The sequence below is a fragment of the Papio anubis genome, chromosome 6 (assembly GCF_008728515.1).
Source record: "Papio anubis isolate 15944 chromosome 6, Panubis1.0, whole genome shotgun sequence".
In the NCBI taxonomy this organism is placed as follows: domain Eukaryota; kingdom Metazoa; phylum Chordata; class Mammalia; order Primates; family Cercopithecidae; genus Papio; species Papio anubis.
The window spans coordinates 81,166,091-81,180,388 of record NC_044981.1 but is presented as its reverse complement, the minus strand read 5'-3'; the positions used below and the strand labels follow the sequence as shown (position 1 = coordinate 81,180,388).

General features: G+C 41.4%; 1 pseudogene across 1 annotated transcript; it reads right to left on the bottom strand.

Moving 5' to 3' along the window:
* Nucleotides 1-11,928: 11,928 nt before the first annotated feature.
* Nucleotides 11,929-13,751, bottom strand: LOC101020189 (annotated as a pseudogene). Its single transcript, XR_646202.4, has one exon. The product of XR_646202.4 is annotated as a keratin, type II cytoskeletal 8 pseudogene (transcript).
* Nucleotides 13,752-14,298: the final 547 nt, after the last annotated feature.

Here is a 14,298-nt window from a genome sequence, read left to right as displayed (position 1 = left end):
GATTCATACCAAGTCAAAAGGAGGAAGTCTTATAAGTCAAACCCAAGCCTCTCTTTCCAGAGGGGGTGCTATATCCATATACTTTGATATTTGTCAGTTAACATCCATGAACCCAACCTATTTCACAATCTCTGGTCCTACAAGGTACCATACAAACTACCAGTACAAAATTGTATGTGCACTCCCTGTTTATTCTTCCAACGCCTGCTTACCAGAACTGCACAACGCAGTTCACTGACACACCATCACCAAAGCCAAAGCCAATCTTGCTCATCAAAGTACCAGCAAAACCGGATTGTAAGACAAGCACTTGCAATACTGTAAATCTTACCATCTTAAAGCCAGATCTACCTATATGGACTACAGGTTACTTCATGGCTTTACAAAGCTACGGTCGAAAAGCTAAAATAACTTTGTATATTCTAAAGAGGACTCGAACCAAGCAGTCAGCCCAGCAACAATTCCGAGTCTTTAAGTCATTCTTTGAGCATATAAACCAGAAGTTACCAAAGCCTCCTCCTTTAGCCAAAAACCTATTTGCTCAGCTGCCTGAAAACATTGCTGGCAGCCTGGGAATTTCCTCATGTTATGTTTGTGGAAGTACTAACATAGGAGACCAATGACCTTGGGAAGCAAAAAAGTTAATGTCTCAAGATAACTTTACTCTAACTGACTCTTTCCCCAAATAGATGCCCACAAGTTAAGCGTCTGGCTCTTAAAAACTTCTATTATTAGGAGATACTGTGTTGCTCACTGGGGAAAGGCTTTTACAGACCCAATAGGAGAACTAAACTGCTTAGGACAGCAGTATCATAATGAAACATTAAGGAAAACTTTGTGGCAGGGCAGAGATGACTACAAAGTACCTCATCCAAATCCATTCTCCTGTTTCTCTTCTCTAAACCACACTTGGTATCAACTTTAAGCTCCAAATACTTGGCAAGTACCCCCCGGTCTTTATTGGATCTGTGGGCTATGGGCATATAGACCGTTGCCAATTAAATGGGCAGGTGCCTGTGTGCTTAGAACAATTAGACCATCTTTCTTCCTACTGCCACTGCAACAGAGAAAAACTTTAGGGTATCCTGTGTATGATGAACTTAGAAGAAGAAACAAAAGAGATGCAGACATAAAGAGAGATATAAAAATAGGAGATTAAAAAGACACAGATGAGCCCCCTGAAAAAATAATTCAATACTATGGGCCAGCTACCTGGGCACAAGTTGGGTCATAGGGATACCGCGCTCCTATTTACATGCTTCACCACATCATAAGGTTGCAGGCAGTACTTGAAATCATCACTAATGAAACAGCAAATGCATTAGATTTACTGGCCCAGCGAACCACAAAAATGAGAAATGTTATCTATCAGAACAGACTACCTCCTAGCCCAGGAAGGAGGAGTATGTGGAAAGTTCAGTCTCACTAATTGTTGTCTGGAAATCAATGACAATGGAAAAGCAATTACGGAAATAACTGCAAGAATGAGAGAATTAGCCCATGTTCCAGTTCAAACCTGGAAAAGGTGGTCCCCAGATTCTCTCTTTGGAGGCCAGTTTTCATTTTTCAGAAGGTTCAATACTTTAATAGGAGTGGTTCTGGCCATGCTAGGAAGTTGCCTAATACTCCATTGTCTCTTACCTCTCCTTGTTAGAAGCATTCAATCAACTATAGAGGCAATAGTAGCTAGGCAAACTACCTCTCAGCTAATGGCTCTGTGTAAATATCCACCTCTGTCTAAAGAAGAAAACTTGTCTCTTCAGGCAGAACTAAGTAATAGTGATGCCTTTTATTAAACTTCTTTTATAAAAGGCATCAAAAGGGGAAAAACTGAGGCAGAAATTTAAAATAATAATAATAAGTACTGCATTTATTCACTCCAGGAAAAGTAAAAGCTAAGGCCCAGAATGTGGCAAGGCAAAGGTTAAAAAGAAAAGAACAAGCTTTCCTCTGCCTAGCAGCTCACTTCAAGGACAGTTAGAAGAAAATGCTGTCCGAATAGCCAAGGCCAAAAAAATAGGCTGCAGACACACTCCTCCCTTCCAGAGTAAGGTTGAAAGAAAATAAAGAGAAAGGTTCTTTTACTGTTACTCTTTTCCCAGGCTTCTTAAGCATGATTAGCATGATTGTGTTTCACAGATGTCTGTATTTAGCCAGTTCTTGTTTTTCTTTTAATGCAGCTACAAGGCCACAGGCGAGGTCACAAATTATGTTATGCTATAGATTATGTGACCTATTACTGTATGATTAACTGCTTTTATTTTGCTTCTGCAATGCCGCTTATAAAAACCCAACTCTGTCTTTGTTCAGGGCTCAGCTTTTGGATGTGAATCCTCTGAGCTGGAGCGTACCTAAAATAAACAAATCCTCCTGTACTCTGTATTGGTCTCTCCGTTCCTCAGTTTACTGCAACAGCCATGACCTGGGGGAAGGGTAAATGGGGAGTTATTGTTAAATAAATGCATTGTTTTAGTTTTGTAAGATGAAAAGCATTCTGGAAATGGATCATGGTGATGAAGGTTGTACAAAAATGTGAATATACTTAATACCACTGAATGTACACTTAAAATGATTAACAAAATACATGCTATGTAATACATATTTTACCACAATAAAAACTTGGAAACAGATGTGGCTGGCAAGATGGCTGAATAGGAACAGCTCTGGTCTGCAGCTCCCAGTGAGATCAATGCAGAAAGCCAGTGACTTCTGCATTTCCAACTGAGGAACCCAGCTCATCTCATTGGGACTAGTTAGACAATGGGTGCAGCCCACAGAGGGTGAGCAGAAGCAGGGTGGGGTGTCGCCTCACCCAGGAATCACAAGGGGTCAGGGAACCCCCTCCCTTAGCCAAGGGAAGCTGTGAGGGACTATGCCATGAGGAATGGTGCACTCTGGCCCAGATACTACAATTTTCTCATGATCTTCACAACCCACAGACCAGAAGATTCCCTCGGGTGCCTTTGTTGATGTTGATGCTATTCCACCAGGGCCCAGGGTTTCAAGTACAAAATTGGGTGGCCATATGAACAGACACCAAGCTAGCTGCAGGAGTTTTTTTCGTATCCCAGTAGCACCGAGAACACCAGTGAGACAGAACTGTTCACTCCCCTGGAAAGGGGGCTGAAGCCAGGGAGCCACGTGGTCTAGCTAAGCGGATCCCAGCCTCATGGGATCCACTGGCTTGAAACTCCCACTGCCAGCACAGCAGTCTGAAGTTGACCTGGGATACTCAAGCTTGGCGTGGAGAGGGGCATCCACCATTAATGAGGCTTCAGTAGAAATTTTTTCCTCTCACAGTGTAAACAAAGACTCCCGGAAGTTCTAACTGGGCAGAGCCCACCGCAGCTTGGCAAAGATGCTGTAGCCAGACTGCCTCTCTAGATTGCTCGTCTCTGGGCAGGGCATCTCTGAAAAAAATGGCGGCAGCCCCAGTCAAAGGCTTATAGATCAAACTCCCATCTCTCTGGGAATGAACACCTTGGGGAAAGGGTGAATGTGGGTGCAGCTTCAGCAGACTTAAATGTCCCTACCTGCTGGCTCTGAAGAGAACCGTGGAGCTCTCAGCACAGTCCTCAAGCTCTGCCAGGGGACAGACTGCCTCCTCAAGTAGGTCCCTGACCTCTCTGCTTCCTGACTGGGAGACACCTCCAAAGAGGGGTAGACAGACACCTCATACAGGAGAGCTCCAGCTGGCATCTGGCGGTTGCCCCTCTAGGTACAAAGCTTTCAGAGGAAAAAATGGTCAGAAAGCTTTGCTGTTCTGTAGCCTCTGCCGGTTATATCCAGGCAAACAGGATCTGGAGTGGACCTCCAGCAAACTACAGCAGACATGCAGCAGAGGGGCCTGACTGTTAGAAGAAAAACTAAAAAACAGAAAAGGATAGTATCAACATCAACAAAGAGGATGTCCACACAGAAACCCCATCCAAAAGTCAGCAACATCAAAGACCAAAGGTAGATAAATCCACGAAGATGAGGAAAACCCAGCGCAAAAGGACTGAAATTTTCAAAAATCAGATTGCCTCTTCTCTTCCAAAGGATCACAACTCCTCGCCAACAAGGAAACAAAACTGGACAGGGAACGAGTTTGATGAATTGAAAAAAAAGTAGGCTTCAGAAGGTGGGAAATAACAAATTCTTCCAAGTTAAAGAAGCATATTCTAACCCAATGCAAGGAAGCTGAAAACCTTGGAAAAGGTTACAGGAATTGCTAACTGGAACACCCACTTTACAGACTAACATAAATGACCTGATGGAAACGAAAAACACAGCATGAGAACTTCGTGAAGCAAACACAAGTATCAATAGCTGAATCAATCAAGCAAAAAAAAAAACATGATATCAGAGATTGAAGATCAACTTAAGGAAATAAAGCATGAAGACAAGATTGGGGAAAAAAGAATAAAAAGGAACGAACAAAGCCTCCAAGAAATACGGAATGATGTGACAAGACTAAACCTACATTTGATTGGTGTACCTGAAAGTGACGGAAAGAAGGAAACCAAGTTGGAAAGCACACTTCAAGGTATTATCCAGGAGAACTCCAACCTAGCAAGGCAGGCCAACATTCAAATTCAGGAAATACAGAGAACACCACAAAGATACTCCTCAAGACGAGCAACCCCAAGACACATAATCATCAGATTCACAAAGGTTGAAATGAAGAAAATAATGTTAAGGGCAGCCAGAGAGAAAGGTTGGGTTACCCACAAAGGGAAGCCCATCAAACTTAACAGGGGATCTCTGCAGAAATGCTACAAGCCAGAACACAGTGGGGGCCAATATTCAATATCTTTAAAGAAAAGAATTTTCAAGCCAGAATTTCATGTCCAGACAAGCAAAGCTTCATAAGTGAAGGAGAAATAAAATCCTTTACAGATAAGCAAATGCTGAGAGATTTTGTCACAACCAGGCCTGCCATACAAGAGCTCCTGAAGGAAGCACTAAAAGAAAAACAGGTACCAGCCCCTGGTAAACATATCAAATTGTAAAGACCATCGACACTATGAAGAAACTGCATTAACTAACAGGCAAAATAACCAGCTAGCATCATAATGACAGGATCAAATTCACATATAACAATATTAACCTTAAATATAAATGTGCTAAGTGCCTCAACTAAAAGACACAGACTGGAAAATTGGATAAAGAGTCAAGACCCATCAGTCCTGTATTCAGGATGCCCATTTCACGTGCAAAGATGCACATAGGCTCAAAATAAAGAAATGGAGGAATATTTACCAAGCAAATAAAAAGCAAAAAAAAGCAGGGGTTACAATCCTAGTCTCTGATAAAAACAGACTTTAAACTAACAAAGATCAAAAAAGACAAAGAAGGTCATTACATAATGGTAGAGAGATCAATCCAACAAGAAGAGCTAACTATTCTAAAAATATGTGCACCCAATGCAGGAGCACCCAGATTCATAAAGCAAGTTCTTAGAGACCTACAAAGAGATTTACACACTCACACAATAATGGTGAAAGACTTTAACACCCCACTGTCTATATTAGACATATCAAAGAGACAGAAAATTAACAAGGATATACAGGACTTGAACTCAGCTCTGGACCAAGCAGACCTAATAGAAATCTACAGAACTCTCCAACCGAATTCAACAGAATATGCATTCTTCTCAGCACCACATCGCACTTATTCTAAAATTGACCACGTAATAAAAAGGAAACAACTCCTCAGCAAATGCAAAAGAATGGAAATCATAGCAGTCTCTCAGATAACAATGCAATCAAATTAGAACTCAGGATTAAGAAACTCACTCAAAACTGCACACCTACATGGAAACTGAACAACCTGCTCCTGAATGACCACCAGGTAAATAACGAAATTAAGGCAGAAATAAATAAGTTCTTTAAAACCAATGAGAACACAGACAAAATGTACCAGAATCTCTGGGACACAGCTAAAGCAGTGTGTAGAGTAAAATTTACAGCACTAAATGCCCACAAAAGAAAGCAGAAAAGATCTAAAATTGACACCCTAACATCACAATTAAAAGAACTAGAGAGGCAAGAGCAAACAAATTCAAAAGCTAGCAGAAGACAAGAAATATCTAAGATCAGAGCAGAAATGAAGGAGATAGAGACACAAAAAACCCTTCAAAAAAATCAATGAACCCAGGAGCTGGTTTTTTGAAAAGATCAACAAAATAGATAGACCACAAGTCAAACTAATAAAAAAGAAAAGAGAGAAGAATCAAAGAGACACACTAAAAAATGATAAAGAGGATACCACCACTGATCCCACAGAAACACAAATTATTATCAGAGAATACCATAAACACCTCTAAGCATCTACACTAGAAAATTTAAAAGAAATGGATAAATTCCTGGACACATATACCCTACCAAGACTAAACCAGAAAGAAGTCAAATTCCTGAATAGACCACTAAAAAATTCTGACATTGAAGAAGTTAATTAATACTCTACCAATCAAAAAAGCCCAGTACCAGATGGATTCACAGCTGAATTCTACCAGCAGTACAAAGAGGCGCTGGTACCATTCCTCCTGAAACTATTCCAACCCACAGAAAAACAAGAACTCCTCCCTAACTCATTTTATGAGGCCAGCATCATTCTGATACCAAAATCTGGCAGAGACACAAAAAACAAAGAAAAGTTCAGGCCAATATCCCTGATGAACATCAATGCGAAAATCCTCAATAAAATACTGGCAAACCATATCCAGCAGCACATCAAAAAGCTTATCCACCATGATCAAGTCAGCTTCATCCCTGGGATGCAAGCCTGGTTCAGCATACACAAATCAATAAATGTAATCCATCACATAAACAGAACGAATTACAAAAACCACCTGATTATCTCAATAGATGCAGAAAAGGCCTTCAATTAAATTTAACACCTCTTCATGCTAAAAACTCTCAATAAACAAGGTATTGATGGAACATATCTCAAAATAATAAGAGTTATTTATAACAAACCCACAGCCAATATCATACTGAATGGACAAAAACTGGAAGCATTCCCTTTGAAAACCAGCACAACACAAGGATGCCCTCCCTCAACACTCCTATTCAACATAGTATTGGAAGTTCTGGTCAAAGCAAACAGGCAAGAGGAAGAAATAAAGAGTATTCAAATAGAGAGGAAGTCAAATTGTCTGTGTTTACAGATGACATGATTGTACATTTTGAAAACCCCATCATCTCAGCCCAAAATCTCCTTAAGCTGATAAGTAATTTCAGCGGTCTCAGGATACAAAAATCAATGTGCAAAAATTACAAGCCTTCCTATACACCAGTAATAGACAGACAGCCAAATCATAAGTGAACTCCCATTCACAATCGCAGCAAAGAGAATAAAATACCTAGGAATACAACTTACAAGGGATGTGAAGGACCTCTTCAAGTATAACTATAAACCACCTCTCAAGGAAATAAGAGAGGACACAAACAAATGGAAAAGCATTCCATGCTCATGGATAGGAAGAATCAATATCATAAAAACGACCATGCTGTCCAAAGTAATTTATAGATTCAATGCTATCCCTATCAAGCTACCATTGACTTTCTTCACAGAATTAGAAGAAATTACTTTAAAGTTCATATGGAACCAAAAAAGAGCCCACATAGCCAATACAATCCTAAGCAAAAAGAACAAAGCTGGAGGCATCATGCTACCTGACTTCAAACTATACTACAAAGTTATGGTAACCAAAACGGCATAGTACTGGTACTAAAACAGATATATAGACCAATGGAACAGAACAGATACCTCAGAAATAATAACACACAACTAAAAGCATCTGATCTTTGACAAACATGACAAAAACAAGCAATGGGGAAATGATTCCCTGTTTAATAAATGGTGCTAGGAAAACTGGATAGCCATATGCAGGAAACTGAAACTGGACAACTTCTTTACACCTTATACAAAAATTAACTCAAGATGGATTAAAGATTTGAATGTAAGAACTAAAACCATAAAAACCCTACAAGAAACCTAGGCAATAACATTCAGGGCACAGGCATGAGCAAAGACTTCATGACTGAAACACCAAAAGCAATGTCAACAAAATCCAAAATTGACAAATAGGATCTAATTAAGTTAAAGGGCTTCTGCACAGCTAAAGAAACTATCATCAGAGTGAACAGACAACCTACAGAATGGGAGAAAATTTTTGCAATCTATCCATCTGATAAAGGGCTAATAGCCAGAATCTACAAAGAACTTAAAACAAATTTACAAGAAAATAACAAACAACCCCATTCAAAAAGTGGGCAAAGGATATGAGCTGTCACTTCTCAAAAGAATACATTTATACAGCCAACAAACATGAAAAAAAGCTCATCATCACTGGTCATTAGAGAAATGCAAATCAAAACCACAATGAGATCATTAAAAAGTCAAGGAGAGAAAAGAAGATGAAGAGGAAGAAGAGAAATAGGAACACTTTTAGCATTGCTTGGTGGGATATCCTTGCCAAAAATACATAACCTGAATCTAATCATGAGACTCATCAGACCAATATCCCATATTGAGGGGGAATCTATGAAATAACTCTTGCATAACCTTCAAAACATGTAAAGGTCATGAAAATCAAAGAAAAATTGAAGAACTGTTCCACATGACGGAGACATGCACACATAGGATATTGACAAGCAATATGTACAATAGTGCAGACTCTGGAACCAGACTCTTATTGCCATCAATGATAGACTGGTATTTTGGAACAACGTGACAAATACTTAACCATGGAATAGTTTGCAGCCATTACACAGTGGTTGAATATTAATGCAATTTTCTGATTTTGATGGTTGTATTGTGGTTATGTGCCCTTGTATGTAGAAAATATATCCTAAAGTATCCATGGGTGATGATGCAGCAGTAGATTGTAAACTTATTCTCAAATGGGTCAGAAGAAAAAGGGCATTTGAACTGTACTTGCAACTTTTCTGTAAGTTTGAGATGGTTTCAAAATAAACAAAGCAAAAATAAGCATAAAAAGAAAAAAATTAAAAACTTGGAGAAAAGATATGGCAGCTCTATACAATTTTTCATCTATTTATACCTTTTCACCTAAGCAAAACAATCTCCAAAATATACTACCATATTAAAATTTTGTTTAAAAGAAAGGTGCAGAACACTGGTTATCACATTCAATCAATAACTTTTTTAAAATGGAGAGAAATACATAGCTGCCCTTATATGCTTAGAACATCTCTAGAAAGATAAAAAACTGATATCAATGGTTACCTCATAGGAAGGGAACTGGTAGCTAGAACACAAAAATAGAAGAGAATATCACTCTTCCTATAGAATCCCTTAGTATCTTTAGAATTATGTACAAATGTATATATTTCATTGCCAAAGTAATCCATTAATTACCATTTGTTTATTTATTTATTTATTTATTTATTTATTTATTTATTTTTGTTTTGTTTTGTTTTTTGAGACAGTCTTGCTCAGTGGCCCAGGCTGGAGTGCAGTGGCGTGATCTCGGCTCACTGCAAACTCCGCCTCCAGGGTTCACGCCATTCTCCTGCCTCAGCCTCCCAAGTAGCTGGGACTGCAGGCACCCACCACCACGCCCAGCTAATTTTTTTTTTTTTTGTATTTTTAGTAGAGATGGGGTTTCACCATGTTAGCCAGGATGGTCTCGATCTCCTGACCTCATGATCCACCTGCCTCGGCCTCAGGAGAGTACCTTGACTCACCCAGTCCCTGAATCTAAGTTAGGAAGCAGAAGGGAGACTACAAGAGAAAACTGCACAGGAAATGTCACATGCCTTTTTGAGACCTAATCAGCTACTGTAAGATGTCATTCCTGATCCTAGCTCTTCACAAATTGCACATGGTCCTGGGATCCTGAAAGTCAGTGGTATCACTGTTAGCTGCTTAAAAAAAAAAAAAAAAAAATCTCTGGAAGCATTTGCAGAACTGTGGCTTGAGTGCGAGTTGGGATCCCACAACAAGGTCTGAAAAGGGAACATGGTGTGGGCTCCAGCTACTGGTGCTGGAACCAGGCACCTCACCCCCTGGGACCTGTGCAGGAGGACAGTCTCTGCATAGGCTTGGTTTTGGGCTGGGCAGCAGCTCATATGGTGCAAACTGCTGGGATTAACTGAATAGCTGTGTTGGCTGAGACAACCAGTATGGGGAAGGGAAATTCACCAGGACTAAGGTATGAGGGTGACACAAGTCCCACTTCTGCCAATCAAAGATTTGGCTGCTGGGACCACGCCCTCCTCCCCATGCTAAGACCTCAGTACAGCAGCTATGGTCCCTCACCCAAGCATTTCATCAAGGCTGATGTATACACTCACTATTGGGGGTCCTGAGCCCAACATTGCCCACTGTATTGCCAAACCTTGCCATGCTCCTCACAAGACAGATCATGGAATCCAGGCTTCTGGATGTTCTACAACACAATTTACCACCTGGGATGCCCAAGCACTTTGCCTGAGGAACAAAAATGAGCATAAACATTATACCAATACCACCACAGCTGGATCTTGCCTGAAAGTGCCATCTACTGGTCTGGAGGTCAGCTTATACAGTCCACTGCAATCACTGCTAACACAAATGCACAGCACTCAAGACTTTGAGGAACACATCACAATCTCTGCTACTGCCATTGCCTGTGAACAGGCTGCTCAGAAGCCTACGGTTGATTTTTTGCTGTCCCATCTCATATACTGCTAACAACTGACATCAGAGAAAGTCACAAAGAGGCCCAATCACAGCCTGCCTGAATTGCAAACACACATGCCAGCGTATGCTACTCTAGGTAGTAAGGATAAACATGTTAGCCCAACACTCCTACCCCTAAAACCTGAAGATGGACACATCTAGCATTCCAGTCCCCAACAACTTTACCACAGCCCCACAAACAACTAAACTGTAATACATAAAGGAAAACACAGATTGGACTAACACAATTTATAGCCTAAGAAATCATACAGAATCTTCACCACTGTATGCACTCAGAAGCAAAATCAAAGGCTTCCACCAAAAAAATGGAAAAGCAGATTGCAGAAAGCACTGACCATGTCCCTATAGTCACAAGTTTAAGAAAACAGTCCCCTTCCCAAAAAGAAAGTAAATTCAAAAATAAGAAGAAGCTACTCTTGCTCCAAATGTACAAAAATCAATGTTAAAAAAAAAAAACAGGAAACATGCAAAAGCAAGGTGATATAACACCTTCAAAGAAACACAATAATTCCTCAGCACTATATCCTAACCCAAAAGAAATCCTCAGTATGCCACATAAAGAATTCAAAATATTTTTCTTTTTTTGTTAATAATTCAAAATATTGATTTTAAAGAAGTTCACTGAGATGCAAGACAAATCTGAAGAACAAAGAACTCAGAAAATCAGTCCAGGAAGTGAACAAGAAATTTACCAAGGAGGCAGATTTTTTTTTAAAGAACCAAACAAAACCTGTGGAACTGAAAAACTCATTGAAGGAAATAGCAAATACATTATTTAAAAAGCTTTAACGATATAGGCTAGATCAAACAGAAAAAAACATTTTCAGAAGTTAAAGGTAGATCTTTTTAAAAAAAAAAACTTTTATTTTAGATTTAGGGATACATGTACAGGTTTATCATATAAGTAAATCACATGTCATAGGCATTTGGTGTATGGATTATTTTGTCACCCAGGTAAGAGATATAGTACACAATAGGTAGCTTTTTAAATCTTCACTCCCCTCCCACTCTTAACCCTCAAGTAGACCTGTGTCTTTTGTTCCCTTCTTCATGCCCATGTGTACTCAATATTTATCCCACTTATAAAAGTGAGAACATGCAGTATTTTGTTTCCTGTTCCTGTGTTAGTTTGCTTAGGATAATGGCCTCCAGCTTTATCCATGTTGCTGCAAAGAACATGATTTTATTCCTTTTTGTAAATGCATCGTATTCTGTGGTATATATGTACCACAATTTCTTTTTTTTTTTTTTTTTTTTTTTTTTGGCAGAGCTAGCTGAGGTTTTATTTTGGACCAAAAAAAGAAGCAATTGAATTGTTTTATAGCTGGAGGCATGGGCAAGGGGAGACCCACGTAGTAAACTCCCCTGTGGGTGGGCTGAGGGCCCTCAGGTGGGTCTCCTGTTCCCAGTGGTACCCTACATAGCGGTCTCCCTCCCAGGCTCTGGGGCAGCACAGGAGGGGTAGGCTGGGAGGGGGTGCCGCAGCTGTTCACTTGGGCAGGAGGTCAGAGGACTCGGACACAAGCTTCCCATTGCGTGTCTCGATCTTCTTCACAACCATGGCCCTGGAGGAGCTGGTGCGTCTGAAGGAGCTGGAGCCCACACCAGAGCCAAAGTTGGAGCCCAGGCCGTAGCTGAGGCCCGGGCTTGTGAGGCCCCCATAGGCGGAGCTCAGACCACCTGCATAGCCGCTGGTGGTCTTCATATGAAGACTCATGTTCTGCATCCCAGACTCCAGCCGGCTCTCCTCTCCCTCCAGCAGCTTCCTGTAGGTGGCGATCTCGATGTACAGGGCCAGCTTGACATTCACCAGCTCCTGGTACTCACGCAGCTGCCGTGCCATGTCTTGCTTGGCCCGCTGCAGGGCGGCCTCCAGCTCGGACAACTTGGCGTTGGCATCCTTAATGGCCAGCTCTCTACGCTGCTCAGCATCTGCAATAGCCGCCTCCAGGGAAGCCCTCTGGCCTTTGAGGCCCTCAATCTCAGCCTGGAGCCGGCTGATGTTCCGGTTCATCTCGGAGATCTCAGTTTTGGTGCACCGCAGGTCATCCCCGTGCTTCGCAGCCAGACTCTGCAGCTCCTCATACTTGATCTGGTACATGCTCTCAGCCTCAGCCCGGCTGCGGTTGGCGATCTTCTTGTACTGTGCCTTGACCTCAGCAATGATGCTGTCAATGTGCAGGGAGCAGCTGTTGTCCATGGACAGCACCACAGATGTGTCCCAGATCTGGGACTGCAGCTCCCGGATCTCCTCTTCATACAGGTGCCTGAGGAAGTTGATCTCATCAGTCAGCCCTTCCAGGCGAGACTCCATCTCTACCTTGTTCATGTAAGCTTCATCCACATCCTTCTTGATGAGAACAAATTCATTCTCCATCTCTGTACGCTTATTGATCTCATCCTCATTCTTGTTCTTGAAGTTCTCCACCAGCCCGTGCATGTTGCCAAGCTCCGCCTCCAGCTTCAGCTTCTCCTGGCCCAGAGTCTCCAGCTGCCGCCTGAAGTTGTTGATGTAACTCTCGAACATGTTGTCCATGTTGCTCCGAGCCGCCTTCTGCTGCTGCAGGAGGCTCCACCTGGTCTCCAGCATCTTGTTCGGCTGCTCCAGGAACCGTACCTTGTCGATGAAGGAGGCAAACTTGTTGTTGAGGGTCTTGATCTGATCCTTCTCCTGGGTGCGCACGGCCTGGATGTTGGGGTCCACCTCCAGGTTAAGGGGGCTCAGCAGGCTCTGGTTGACTGTGACTGCAGTGATGCCTCCCATGCCGCTGGCCCCACCATAGCCGCTGCCCAGGCCACCCCGAAAGCTGCTGCCTCCCACTCGGGAGAAGCTCGAGGAGCTGATGAGGGCACTGGGCCCACTCGTGTAGGAGCCGCTGCTGAAGGCCCGGGGGCCAGAGGTGGACACTTTGTAGGACTTCTGGGTCACCCTGACGGACATGGTGGATGCAGGAGTGGAGGCAGGTGGGCCGAACCAGGCAGAGATCCTAGAAGGAGTGGAGAATGTACCACATTTTCTTTATCCAGTCTACTATTGATGAGAATTTAGGTTGATTCCAAAAAAAAAAAAAACAGATCTTTCGAAAAAAAATGAAGTGAGACAAAAAATAAAAAAGAGGAAGAAAGAATAAGCAAAGACTACCCAAGAAAAGAGGAGAGAAGACCCAAATAAATAAAACCAGAGACGAAAAAGGAGACATTACAATTGATACCTATGCCAAAACCAGACAAGGACACAACAACAGCACAAAAAAAAAAAAAAACTCCAGACCAATATCCCTGATAAATATAGATGCATAAATATTCAACAAAATACTAGCAAACTAAATCCAATAGCACATGAAGAAGATAATACACTACAATCAAGTGGGTTTTATATTATGGATGCAAGGATAGTTATACATATGCAAATAAACAAATGTAATACATCTCAATATGATCATCTCAATAGATGCATAAAAAGCATATGATAAAACTCAACATACATTTATAATAAATACCCTCAACAAACTAGGAATAGAATGAACATACCTCAAGATATTAAAGGCTATATATCACAAAACCACAGCTAACATCATACTGAAAGAGAGAAAGTTGAAGGCA